The 14,767-nt window shown below is 32.0% G+C and overlaps 1 protein-coding gene and 1 long non-coding RNA gene across 2 annotated transcripts in view; one reads left to right on the top strand and one right to left on the bottom strand.

Moving 5' to 3' along the window:
* The window catches only part of slc12a5a (solute carrier family 12 member 5a), a 2,560,186-nt gene that overhangs the window by 505,343 nt on the left and 2,040,076 nt on the right, over positions 1-14,767 (top strand). The window lies entirely within an intron of this gene.
* Positions 3,745-12,013, bottom strand: LOC147843696 (uncharacterized). The gene is made up of 3 exons (XR_015494418.1): positions 11,350-12,013; positions 10,364-10,418; positions 3,745-4,914 (listed from the first exon to the last, which is right to left on the bottom strand). It is a non-coding gene; the product is annotated as an uncharacterized LOC147843696 (long non-coding RNA).

Raw genomic sequence — 14,767 nt, 5'->3', positions numbered from 1 at the left:
CAGCACTCCAGCCAAATCAGCACCAGATGTCCCTAAACCGCCTTTTTCTCTTCCACCATCCCTCTTTCCTGTCTGGAATTCCACATTCCTACAGGACAGGGATCTGCTGGGATCTCAGAGATGTTGGGTCTGCTTTGGAGAATTAGATAAGATCTTTAAAACCTGAAGGTGCGAAAGGTGACCACTCAAAATATGACGTTTGCTGTTTGCATTATCATATAGTGGCTCTGCATGTGCATTGCTATATGCATGCAAAAACAAATGCAAAGTTGCTCAAATTGACATCTCAAATATACAACTCAATGTATATCAACATAATAAGAGCATGCACAAACATTTAAAGGGGACCTAATATGAAGAAATTATTTAAACACAGCTGTGTGGCAACATTCAGTAAATATAAGCAGCTTCTAATGATTAAAATGTATTTATTAAATCTTTCATAATCACACTTGATGAAAACAGCCTGCAGAAACACTTTGATTGACATTCTCCCTTTGTACGTGTCATCAGAGGGGGAAAGCCCCGCCCACCAGTGACCATCTCTCCCTTATTAGGATGTTAGTCTTGTTTTTGAATCTGCCACTATGCTGAGACACAGGTGTTTGTAGCTCCGCCCTCTTTTAAAAGAGCAATATGGCATTTGAATTTAAAGCGACAGTCACCAAAATGACACAATTAGGATCAAAGCCTAAAAGAGGCTGTTTCAGAGAGTAATAAAACATTATTTGTGTGGTATTTTAAGCTGAAACTTCGCATTCATATTCATTATATTACATCTTGCAAAAAGGGGCACAATAGGCCCCCTTTAAGCAAGCAAAGTTGCTCTGAAACTGGTATGACAAATCTACAAGCCAATAAACTGTACACATGCTTTGTGAACAGTAATCCTAACTTAACTTTGCAGATCCTGCGATGTGACTATTGCAGATCCGCTCATTACGATATCAATGCTGAAATAATATACACTGTAAAAAAATCAGTAATTTTAAGGTTTATTTCCGGCAGCTAGGGTGTCAAAAAAAAAAAACAAACGTAAAATTACGGCCGTTAAATTACAGAAATTTACTGTAAAATAACAGAAGTTAAATTACAGAAATTTACTGTTAAATAACAGAGGGTAAATTACAAATAATTACTGTAAAACAACAGAGGTTAAATTACAGAAATTTACTGTAAAATAACAGAGGTTAAATTACAGAAATTTACTGTAAAATAACAGAGGTTAAATTACAGAAATTTACTGTTAAATAACAGAGGTTAAATTACAAATAATTACTGTAAAATAACAGAGGTTAAATTACAGAACTTTACTGTAAAATAACAGAGGTTAAATTACAGAAATTTACTGTAAAATAACAGAGGTTAAATTACAAATAATTACTGTAAAATAACAGAGGTTAAATTACAGAAATTTACTGTAAAATAACAGAGGTTAAATTAAAGAAATTTACTGTAAAATAACATAGGTTAAATTACAGAAATTTACTGTAAAATAACAGAGGTTAAATTACAGAAATTTACTGTAAAATAACAGAGGTTAAATTACAGAAATTTACTGTAAAATAACAGAGGTTAAATTACAGAAATTTACTGTAAAATAACAGAGGTTAAATTACAGAAATTTACTGTAAAATAACAGAGGTTAAATTAAAGAAATTTACTGTAAAATAACATAGGTTAAATTACAGAAATTTACTGTAAAATAACAGAGGTTAAATTACATATAATTACTGTAAAATAACAGAGGTTAAATTACAAATAATTACTGTAAAATAACAGAGGTTAAATTACAGATATTTACTGTAAAATAACAGAGGTTAAATTACAAATAATTACTGTAAAATAACAGAGGTTAAAATACAGAAATTTACTGTAAAATAACAGAGGTTAAATTACAGAAATTTACTGTAAAATAACAGAGGTTAAATTACAAATAATTACTGTAAAATAACAGAGGTTAAATTACAAATAATTACTGTAAAATAACAGAGGTTAAATTACAAATAATTACTGTAAAATAACAGAGGTTAAATTACAAAAATTGACTGTAAAATAACAGAGGTTAAATTACAAATAATTACTGTAAAATAACAGAGGTTAAATTACAGAAATTTACTGTAAAATAACAGAGGTTAAATTACAAATAATTACTGTAAAATAACAGAGGTTAAATTACAAATAATTACTGTAAAATAACAGAGGTTAAATTACAGAAATTTACTGTAAAATAACAGAGGTTAAATTACAAATAATTACTGTAAAATAACAGAGGTTAAAATACAGAAATTTACTGTAAAATAACAGAGGTTAAATTACAGAAATTTACTGTAAAATAACAGAGGTTAAATTACAAAAAAATACTGTAAAATAACAGAGGTTAAATTACAGAAGTTTATCAGAAATTTTAAATTAACAAAATTTCTGTAATTTAATGTCTGTTATTTTATGGTAAATTTCTGTAATTTAACTGTCGTTATTTTACATTTGTTTTTTTCGGCACCCTAGCTGCTGAAAATAAACCGTAAAATTACAGATTTTTTTTTTTTTTACAGTATATAGTGCAAAGTTGCTTAAACTGATGCATGTCAATTTATAAGAGCACATGCATATACACTACCTGACAAAAGTCTTGTTGTCGATCCCAGTTGTAAATCAACCAATAATAACTCTAAATAGCAGAAAGTAAATTTTTCTGATGAACCATCTGTTGAACGGCATCCCAATCATCACAAATACTGCAGAAGACCTACTGGAACCTGCATGGAGCCAAGATTCTCTCAGTGATCAGTCAAGTTTGGTGAAGGAGAAATCATGGTTTGGGGTTACATTCAGTATGTAGGTGTGCAAGAGATCTGCAGGGTGGATGGCAACATCAACAGCCTGAGGTATCAAGACATTTGTGCTGCCCATTACATTACAAACCACAGGAGAGGGCAAATTCTCCAGCAGGATAGCGCTCCTCATACTTCAGCCTCCAAGTCAAAGCTCCTGAAAGCAAAGAAGGTCAAGGTGTTCCAGGATTGGCCCGCCCAGTCACCAGACATGAACATTATTGAGCATGTCTGGGGCAAGATGAAGGAGGCATTGAAGATGAATCCAAAGAGTCTTGATGAACTCTGGGAGTCCTGCAGGAACGCTTTCTTTGCCATTCCAGATGACTTTATTAATGTGTGATTTGAGTCAGTGCAGAGATGTATGGATGCAGTCCTCCAAGCTCATGATGGAGACACAATATTTATTCTGTCTCCACTGCAGCATGACTTTATATTCTATACTGGACATCATTTCTGTTCAGTGACAAGACTTTTGTCTAAGCAAAGTCAGACCTTACTGTCCTAATAAAATAATTCAAAATGAAGGCATGATCATATTTTACTTTTGTAAAACAAGCACAATCTAGAGGCCTCTGCCTTTCATATAAGCCACTTCTGATACCAAATGATCAACTAGAAGTCAAGTTATTATTAGTTGTTCCTAAAACTCGTATAGTAGACAAGACTGTTGTCAGAGGAGGATGCATTGCAGCATTTACACGCGTGCATCCATGCATAACATTTCAGCTTGAACTGATACAGATGCACAAACAGACATACAGTGCATTTCACATACCAGCACAAAAAAGCGCCCGCAGCAGTGCGCATTAAACATTTAGTGCCTCCATGCATGAGTGCCATGCAGTTCTTTGAAGCCAAGCACGACTCAATGAGGGCTGACAGTATGCATCAGCTCCTGCCAAAGAGACAGCAAATCGGCCCATTAGCCCACCCAAAGCTGTCCAACAGCCCGCCTGTCGACACACACCATTCACACCGCTCCTTCAGCCAGGAGGGAAGACTAATTTACTTTTCCACTTCACTGCAATAGAAAAACAACAGCCCTGCAGTGCCCAAACAAAAGAGCCACTTGAGAGGTGATAGCAGCACCTCTGGAAGCTTCCACGCTCTCAGATAAAGCCTATTTAGCAAACACACATGCGCACTCTCTCTCTCGGAGTGTAAATAGCTCCCAGTGTTGTTTTTAGGGCTCAGAAGGACCCGCTTCGAGAGTGAATCAGTGCGTTTGAAGTCGGAGACGGCTTGGATTTATGGCTGTCTCCATCTCTCCTTACCCCTTTCACTGACATATAAAGAGGCCCGAGATGTCTTGGTGGAGGTGCAGAGAGGTTCTGTCAGAATAATAAAGCTGCCTGTAAATGTACACTTTCAGGACCTCTAAACATCTATACACTTACTGTAACTGAATTTTTAGGCCACTTTCTGGCCGGATAATTGTCGTTTTCTGCTACTGTCCATTTAAACCAGCCCTGTATCTTATGTGATCTCTGTGTTTTTTTACCTGAAGTGTAAAAGTTTAAACAGCATATACAGTGCTCAGCATAAATGAATACACCCCATTATCCATTTCTCACTGAACATAGTCAATATATTTCAGTGCTGAAGTCATAATTATTAGCCTCCCTGTTTATTTTTTCCCCAATTTCTGTTTAATCGAGAACAGATGTTTTCAACACATTTCCAAACATAATAGTTTTAATAACTTATTTCTAATTATTTTCTCTTTGATGATGACAGTAAATAATATTTGACTAGATATTTTTCAAGACACTTCTATACAGCTTAAAGTTACATTTAAAGGCTTAACTAGGTTAATTAGGTTACCTAGGCAGGTTAGGGGAATTAGACAAGTTATTGTATAATGATGGTTTGTTCTTGTAGACTTTCGAAAAAATATATAGCTTAAAGGGCTAAAATTATTGACCTTAAAATGGTGTTTATAAAATTTAAAACTGATTTTATTCTAGCCAAAACAAAACTAATAAGACTTTCTCCAGAAGAAAAAAATATTATCAGACATACTGTGAAAATTTCTTTGCTCTGCTAAACATCGTTTGGGATATATTTAATAAATACACTGTAAACGATTTCTGTTGTTTTCACGGTATTATACTGCATTTCTCAACAGTTGTTTACTGTATAAGCTGTGCACAGTGTGTTACTGTATATATTGCTGTTTTCACAGCATGATAATGTATTCTCAACATTTCCATACTGTGAACATGATTAACAGTATGCTACTGCAGATTTTACAATGAATTTGGGGAAAAAATCAGTTACTGTGCATCTAAATACAGTACTGCAAATGACCATGAAAAACTCTACACACACTTTATATTATTATTATGTTTATTTTATTTTTTGACAAAGTATTTTGTGAAGAAAAATAAAATAACCAGTTTCTTCAGACTGTTCAGTGCATAAAACTGTCCCCTGGTTTTCCATATTTGGGTGTACTGCACCTTAATTTTATGAGGTTAACATGAAAATATTAAATCATTTTTAATCAACATAACTTTGTGCTTAACCAAAACGTAAACTGGAACAAAAGTAATTGATTCATCATGAAACCAAAGTCAGCTTAAATGTCATAATGACCAGCCTGCTTTAGACGGATTCATGAGGTTAGGGCACCCGTCATCACCATGGAGGTCACATATCTCCGCATTTTCAAAACAATATTTTAAAATACCCACCATCTCTATAAATAAACCACAGACTTGAGTTTAAAACAATTACATTCCCGCATGAAAAACGGTTAAAACTAAATTTCATAACACATTCATTATAGAGCCATCTAAGACCGGGGCAAGTCTCACATGTCTAGCCGATTATAACCTCGTTTCGCCGGATACATGAGTGATGATGGACACCCTGGAGGTCAGATTCTCCGCTATCGGCAAAGCACGCTTAAAAAATTTACACATGATATCTATAAATAAACCACAGGTTTGAGTTTGTAAGAACTACATTCTCGCATGAAACACTGTTAAAATTTAATTTCGTGACATATTAAACGCAATATTTATAATATTAGCTGGGCTTTCTCATCCGCCATTACCATTTGCTTGTTGATGTGAAATAAATTCTGGGAGAAAAAAAAAATATATATTTATATATAATTCTCAAAACACTTAAAACGAACTTTATTCTTATTGTCAAGGTCAGATATATGTAATAATTTCGCTGGTAAAGTGAATAAAAAACAATGTTACTATATTGTAATCAATATCACGTTTGCACTGGTTCGGTTCAGCACTCGAGCAACTCTGAATCGTATTGAACCGAATTGAACCGTTTTCTCGGGAATTATTTGATCACACGTGTTCACAAGCACATTCAGCAATATGCAATTAGTGTATAATTAGTGTATAAATGCGTGTGGCCAAGCAGTATAACGAAATAGTAATGAATCATATACAAAAAGGAATCGGTTTTAGGCGGATTCGATTCTTTACTGTTCACTAAGGAGCCGATTCATAGAACCGAACGGACACGACTCGACATGCAGGCAACGGCTCTCCTAATTTGAAATTCACCTGTCGTCTTTCATCCAGCGAATTCATCCTCGGTAAGTGTTTTAAAGTCAAATTCTGCCCGTTAAAGGATTGTTTTATAAGTATTTCTGTGTATTGTGTGTGTAATTTAAAATAATTAACCAAGTGACATTAGTTGTAGGTTCTTATGTTATGTCACGCTATCCGTTAACAAACGGTATTTTAAACAAGAAATAAGACGCCAGGCGGTCATTGTAGTGTTTGCGAGGTATTAGATACAGTGAGTTTATCTTGAGTGAGTTTTTGACCATACGTTAAGTTACCTGAAAAACATAACTTTAACTTATTGTAACTGCATTAATGAATTCTCTATTTCAGCACAACACTGAGATGAAGGCAAAGTCACCATGAAAAGTTAAACGTTTACCGTTAAGGTAAGCTCTGGTCTTCACATAGTCATTATGACTAAGCTATCATTATGGTAAAATTTTTCAACTGTAAGTTAGTTATTTAAACTAAACTCATAATGAAATGAGTCTTAACTGTTTTATTAAATGGAGCTGAAAATTAAATGCAGTTGAATTATTTTAAGCTAACGTTAATATTAACAAAATACATATTAATTGTCTAACTTATTTCTCAATAATGTTAATGAGCTTGATGTATAGTGTGTCATTAATTGTACATTTAATTTTTGGTGTTCAGGTGTACCTGAGGTGAGTGTACGCTCTGAGTACACAGATATAAGCCAAAGTCATTATCACTATATATATATATATATATATATATATATATATATATATATATATATATATATATATATCCTATTCTAAGAGAAATTGATGGGGTCAGGGAATGATTTGTGTACAAATGTATTTTAACCCCATACAGATTGGTATAGTTGTACCATAGATTTAGATTAATTAATGTTAAATCTTATTTTACTCTTATTATATTTATCTGTTTTTCAGCTACAGTAATTGATGTGAAAAACTGATGCAACCAATCACTCCTCACTTGATTATTCAAGGTAATGTTGATGTCTTCCTCATTTTGATTAGATTTTTAAATGTCAAGTTGTTCACAGATTTGTTGTGAGGAGTTTCATGTACAACCTCTTTTTCTTCTTCCAGCAGTTCCTAAGATAAAAAAATCTGGTGTTAAAACAGCCACGGCTATGCTATTTGCCTACCAAGTGCTGAGTAAATATTAGACAAACATTTTTTTCTATAACTGTTGTCTTTGTGTTTATTAGCAATTTTACTGGGCGTATGTGTTTTTTTTTTTCAAACAGCCTGGAAACTGTAAGTTTAGTTCAATATGTTATTTTATGCTATTCATTTTTGTCTTAACATGGATTGCATGTTGAAGCTATCGTTTTATAGTGGGAAAATGTAAAAGAGAATCACTGAATACAATGGCATAATGATTCTGCTTGTTCAAAGAAAGTACTTGATTTAGTTTTCCTCAAGCGACACATCAGTTTTTATGACTATTGCTTGACACTTGAATTGAAGGGACAGTTCACCCCAAAATGAAAATAATAGCATCTTTGGCATCCTCCACTTGTTTAAAAATAGTTATACATTTAATTTGTTCCGTTGAACACAAACTCGTATTTTTTAAAGAAATTTGGTTCAAATATGGATGTCAATAGTTACTGGTTACTAACATTCTTCAAAATATCTGCTTTAGTGTTTAACAGAAATTTAAATGGATTTAAAACACATGGAGTAATGGTGGCAAAAAAGTAAACTATCCTTTTAAATATTTTATTCTGAGACTTATTTATATATGTCTTGTCTTTTGCCATATTGTCTTTCTAGCTCAGATTGTGATGAACCTGGAATGTGACACCAGTTACTCTTAAGTCAAGAACCGAATAAAGCACAGATGTGGAGGGATTTGCAGCCAAACTAACTGGAGGGAAGGAACCTTTAGGTAAAAGCACCTGCTTTATTTAGATCTGAAGTATTTTATTTGACATAGAGATTTATTGTTTTAATTCTAATTTAAAGCAAACAAGGTTGTGCACCCCTGGTCTAAAAGCTCAAAAATGCTGTTTCCGTGATAAGGATAAATGTAGTTCAGAAATAGATTCATTAGGATCAATGCTTAAAGTACACATTTTCTTCTCTCTGTAGACCAAACATGTTTACTATCCCTCACATTTTAATAAATTGTTTCTGTTTTTGTTTCTTACAGTGTGGGTGAACATACTACCTGGATGTCCAACAAAGGCTGCACAAGAGCTCATTTGATAGCACATATTCTGTCCTGTCTACATCTCTGATGACCTGGAAGTGCTTCGACATCAGTGAGTAATACATCTTTATATTGTCATGCATACAGGATTTCTGTAAGCTTAGATTTAATGTTAGTTTCTTATCAGCAGTGACTGTTTTAAAAAATTAAGTATTTAAATTATTCTCAACGTTTTACTGATGCTGTGCACAGTAACGTTATGATGATTTAGTTTGAGGAAATGTCACTAGAGGGTTTGTATAAAAAATAAATAAATAAATAAATTGTATGAAATGACTCGATAAAATGTTTATTTGTCTCGCTGACATGCCATCACTGCTGCATATTAAAATACAGTAATACGAATTGACAGCAGAATATTACCACAAACATTTCATGAAGTAGGCTAGACTGCTCTTTAGTTCTCTACTCAACTTTAACACATTTCCTCGTGTCGCTGAGCCTCTCTGCAGATTTTGCCAAAAATGAATGCTTAGTGATTACTTTGTTTTATGCAAACCAAATATCAGTAACTCATCATTAGCATTATTAAAAAAAAAAAAATCACCCACAGCTTTTATGTTCTCTAACGCAATCTTATCTGTAAGTTAGAAGTGGATTTATACGTGTTAAAAGCCTAAAAGTATTTAATTAACATTAGTCACATTAAATTAGATTATTTTTATTTATTTAATTTTAAATATGTAGCCTCTTAAAGTGAGAATGAACTGTGTTTACCCCTCTTAAATCCGTGGAAGCACTAGTAGTGTGATCATGGAATCAGATATTCGAGCTATACAGAGTCGGACATTAAGTTAAGATGAGACTTTATTTTTTACACACCTGTATGGACACCTGACTAGCGATCTTCAAGAACAATGCCCGCTGATCTTTTCCCCATTAACGTTAGTGTAATTGTGAATTGACAACAAACTGTATTTCACCAACAAAAACAATAAAAAAAACAGTTATATATATTATAACTGTTTTATATATATATATATATATATATATATATATATATATATATATATATATATAAACAACAGTGCAGTGTTTCGTTTCTGAATGAATTAAATGGTTTGAGGGATGATTAGTTTTTACTTCAGTGATTGATTTTGCTTGTCATTTTTGCAGGATCATCAGAAGTGCTGCTGCCCTTTTTCACTGTCCCTTTCCACATCATTTGGCCTTCATCATTTCCTGTCTTGTAGCAGTATTTTCACCTGTTTTTAAAATTGTAATAATTTTTGATGCATTTATTGTTGACTGGTTTTAATGATCAATTGTTTATTAGTGTTCTGTTGCTTTGTTATATTGAATAATTGCTACTGTTTTAGCATGGTGTACACAATAAACCTTTATTGTGAAGTTAAAGTTTCAGTTTCTTTATTTTTTTTGTATTTCTTGAACAGTTAAAATAACACTTGTGCAATTTTTGAACATTTTTACCCATTATAAAGTAGCACTATTAAATAAAATAAAATAACATTTAATAACTGTAAAATACTATACAGTAATAATGAAAGTAACGTTAAAATACCGTAGTTCTTCATGGTAAAAATGTACAATAAAATACTGTTTTCAGTTTTGCAGTATGTGTATCACTACTGCAATTGGTGTTACAGTAAAAATCAACAACAGTAAAATGATGTATTACATTTTACAGTAAATGTAATACTAATGTAATTAGTATTACAGTAATGTTACTGTTTTATGAAATACAGCAGCTACTGGATAATTGTTGCCAGTAACTTACTGTTAATTTAACAAGAAATCGTTTACAGTGTATATTTAAAAATTCAGAGGGGGGCTAATAATTCTGACTTCAACTGTATATCTACAGTTAAAGTCAGAATTATTAGCCCCCTTCGAATGTTTTTCTTCTTTTTAAAATATTTTCCAAATGATGTTTAACAGAGCAAGGAAATTTTCACAGTATGTTTGATAATATTTTTTCTTCTAGAAAAAGTCTTATTTGTTTTATTTTGGCTAGAATAAAAGCAGTTTTAAATTTTTTTTAAAGCCATTTTAAGGTCAATATTATTCGCCCCTTTAAGCTCATTTTTTCCTGATAGTCTACAGAACAAACCATTGTCATACATTAACTTGCCTAATTACCCTAACCTGCCTATTTAACCTAATTAACCTAGTTAAGCCTTTAAATGTCACTTTAAGCTGTATAGAAGTGTCTTGAAAAATATCTAGTCAAATATTATTTACTGTCATCATGGCAAAGATAAAATAAATCAGTTATTAGAGATGAGTTATTAAAACTATAATGTGTTGAAAAAATCTTCTCTCCATAAAACAGAAATTGGGAAAAAAATAAACAGGGGGGCTGATAATTCAGGGAGGCTAATAATTCTGACTTCAACTGTATATATATATATATATATATATATATATATATATATATATATATATATTGGTCACCGAACATAAAAAAAAATTTCAACTGTATTTTTTCATTTTTCTTTATTTTTTCCTCTTTTTGAATTTTATGTCATATTTTCCCTAACATATAAATGTGGGTGTACTTACCTTTTGACTGCTATTGTAAGTCTTTTTTTTTTTTTTTTTTTGATTAGTTCCAGATTTGACTTCAGTACTGACTAAATTACAAATATAATATTGAAAAGCATCCTATAGAAAATATGAATTTAAAAGTGAGATCTGTAAGGGTGTTTTCATATATTTGAGCAGAATTGAGCAGAACTGATAACATCAGAATAGATGCATGAATGTGTTTAACAGCAATCACAATATACACAATTAATAAACTCATATTGAAAATATTAATAATAATCGTTTCTAAATAATTAAATTGTGGGTGAAAAGATTCCTGAATAGTTTTGTTTATTCAGGAAAATATTAACGCAATTTTTAAAGCTTTTATTGAAAGCTAAATATTAAATATGCTATGATATTACCACGGTTTTGGTTTTTACAAAGATGCTAGAATTTACCTTATAAACGCATATTATGTTATATACTGTAAATGACCTCAATAATGTTAACAATCCAATAAATTAATAAATACCATTATATTTAATATTTATTATGGATGATGATGGCAGTGATCATATATAATTACATTCTCAAAAATTAAGGTACGAGAGCTCTCATTAGGGTGGTACCTTTTCAAAAGGTACACTTTTGTAACTAAATTGATACCTCAAGGGTATGTACTAGTACCTAAAAAGTACAAATTTGTACCTCTTGAAAATTTTAGGTACTAATATACACCTTTGAGGTACAAATATGGTACTGATGTTTACCTTTTGAAAAGGTACTACCCCAGTGACAGCTCTCCTATCTTTATGTACAGTATTCAGTTTTCAAGTAATTTGATTAGAATTATGAAACATTATGGATTAAAATAAAACACAAAATTTACAGCTTATAGAAAACATTGTAACATAGGCAACATTTAAAATAAAAAATAAATACAATAATTATAATTATACTGCATTAAAGAAAATTTAAAAATATTTGATTGAAATTGTGGAGAATAATGGGAATAAATAATAAAGGGACAATTCACACAAACATTTTAATTCTGTCATCATTTACTCATCCCTTTACATGTTTCAAACCCTTATTCTTTTCTTCGTTCTATTAAACACAAAAGAAGATACTTTGAAAAATGCTGAAACTATTGACATTCATAGTAGTTGTTCCACATGGAAGTCAATGGTTACAGGTTTTCGTCCTTCTCCAAAATATCTTCTTTAGTGTTCAACAGTATAAAGAATCTCATGAAGCTTTGAAACCACATCAGGGACAGTAAATAATGAGTACATTTTTATTTTTTTAGTGAACAATCCTTTTAAATCGCATGATAACATTGCATTATTTCATTCAAGTTCTTGTTTTCGCATTGTATGAACTCTAATGAATGCATTAAAATGCATCAACAACAAAAGTGCGGGACCTCTGAAGAAGTGTCCCACAATGGCACGCTGAAAAAGATGATTCACTGGATTAACTAAACACATTTTAAAGTAAGTGGTTGTAAACACTTTATAATGGCTGGATTTAGACCAACAAATCAAGTTGAACATTACTTAATGTGTTTGTTTGTTTAAATTCAGCCTGTATAAATAGTTTTCAGCCACTTACCTTAAAAAATATAGAGTAAATCTGATGAATAATTTTTTTTTCAGTGCAGTGGATTCTTGTGGGAAGGAAAATCTCTCATTGCTCGGGATCTGCTTGTGTAAACAATCGGGTTAATGAAGCCCACCACTCCTAATCCCTGCTGCCCCTCTATAACCCACCCACCTCTGACTCGCTTAATCCCAGCACACAACCCGACCTGTCAATCAACCGGCCCGGGGCGAGTGTGTGTGTATGTGTGTGTATGTGTGTGTGTGTGTGTGTGTGTGAGGATCAAGGTGAATTTCAGAGCTCAATCATACTCAAGCCCAGCACAGGGCAAAGAGGAGCACAAGTTTAATCAGCACCACATGCATGTGTTTGAGCAGAATGAGGCACTTCAGCAGCGTTACAAACACTTACATCATGACCCGCTGCTCCAGCCTTTAAAATCAAGGCATTTATGGGCCTTATTACTGGCGCATATGAGCGCAGCACATACCACACATGATGACAAGCCTAAGAGAGAGATTTATCACAGTTATGATCAGTGTTGGGGTAGTGAATTATTAGCAACGAATACTATGAGTTTTCTAAGTAACGAGTAAATTAACGCATTACTTTAAAAAAATAAGTAATAATATTTGAGTTACTTTTTAGTTTAATTAATGAGATTTTAAAGATATTTTGAATACAGTGAAGGAAAGGAAAAGAGGATTATAGTTTGAATGGACAGTGACAAGTTGCTTTAAACTAGGGATGTCCTGTTCATGGGGTGCGTTTCCCAAACAACGACGTAACTCACGGCTGAACGTTCATAGTACGATGCATCGTTTAGGAAAAGAACTGCGTTGTGACGAGAGTTTCCCAAAACCCGTAGTTTCTCTGTCGCAGATCCATCGCTTGAACCATGTTAGTTATAACGTAAAATGCCAATAAGGTTATGATATATTTTACACAAACACACATTTAAAATAAAATCCAATATTAGATTTGGTAAAAACATGCACTTGCTTTTCATATTAACTGAAATATATGTAAATGGCACATAGGGCCTGTGTTTTCTTTACTAATATTATTGAGAAGTTGGACATTACATATTCTATTCTAAAACATAAAATCACTTACAAAAGCTAACACGTATTCTAATATCATATATAAATCATATAAATAAATAAATAAATAATGAGGCGATTTATTAAAAAATGAAATTTAATATTTATTATTTATTAGAAAAAAAAAATCCTACTTTAATAAAAATATTAATAATATTAATGATGATGACGATAATGATTATCATTATTACTATTATTATTATTATTATTATTATTATTATTATTATTATTATTAATATTATTAAGTAGGATATTGTTTATTTATTTTTTGAAAAGTCTACATTTACAATTTGACACATGTAATGCTGTAATCAGCAGGCCTATGTCATATACAGTACAGATACTTAATAATTAACCTACTATAAGTCATAATAATAAACGTATGCTTTTTGTTTTTTGCAAGCTTTTGAGACATAAAATAAATTTTATGCTTTTAAATAATAGGTCACCTATAGCTTTCGCCATGAGGCTGTGTTCAAAATTACATCAATGTTTTCAAAGTGCACTACGAAGGGAGCACAATTGTAAACATGAAGATCGCTAAAACTGAACTGAAAAAATACTTTGAAAGCAAATTACACATGAGAGAGATGACTTTAATACTTTATACTTTTAATAATTCCAACTTTGAATGTTAGAATGTTGTAAATAAATAGGGCATAGGGGAGATAAGTGGGAATAGAACACAGCCAGGAACTATGTTTCTAACTAAGGCTTCAGAGGTGTAGTTGCGAGTGCACAAGTTTGCAAATGTTCGTTGGAGCGACAAATTTGGAAAACGGCAAATCAACAAACTGTAACGACGAAACTTGCAACCTTAGTTGGCTAACATTGGTTTTGAAAAGCACAAGCCAGGTTTTTTGCCCTCGAGTCCAAATCTGAGTCATTTGATTTTAAGTCTGTACTGATACCAAAACCCAATCTAATACTTCTATAATAAGTAAAAAATAATAAAGAAGAGTGAAGAAACAGA

This window comes from Danio rerio, chromosome 6, assembly GCF_052040795.2.
Source record: "Danio rerio strain M-AB ecotype USA chromosome 6, GRCz13ab, whole genome shotgun sequence".
Taxonomy (NCBI): domain Eukaryota; kingdom Metazoa; phylum Chordata; class Actinopteri; order Cypriniformes; family Danionidae; genus Danio; species Danio rerio.
The sequence above is the reverse complement of the archived record's forward strand: the minus strand, read 5'-3'. Positions and strand labels throughout refer to the sequence as shown.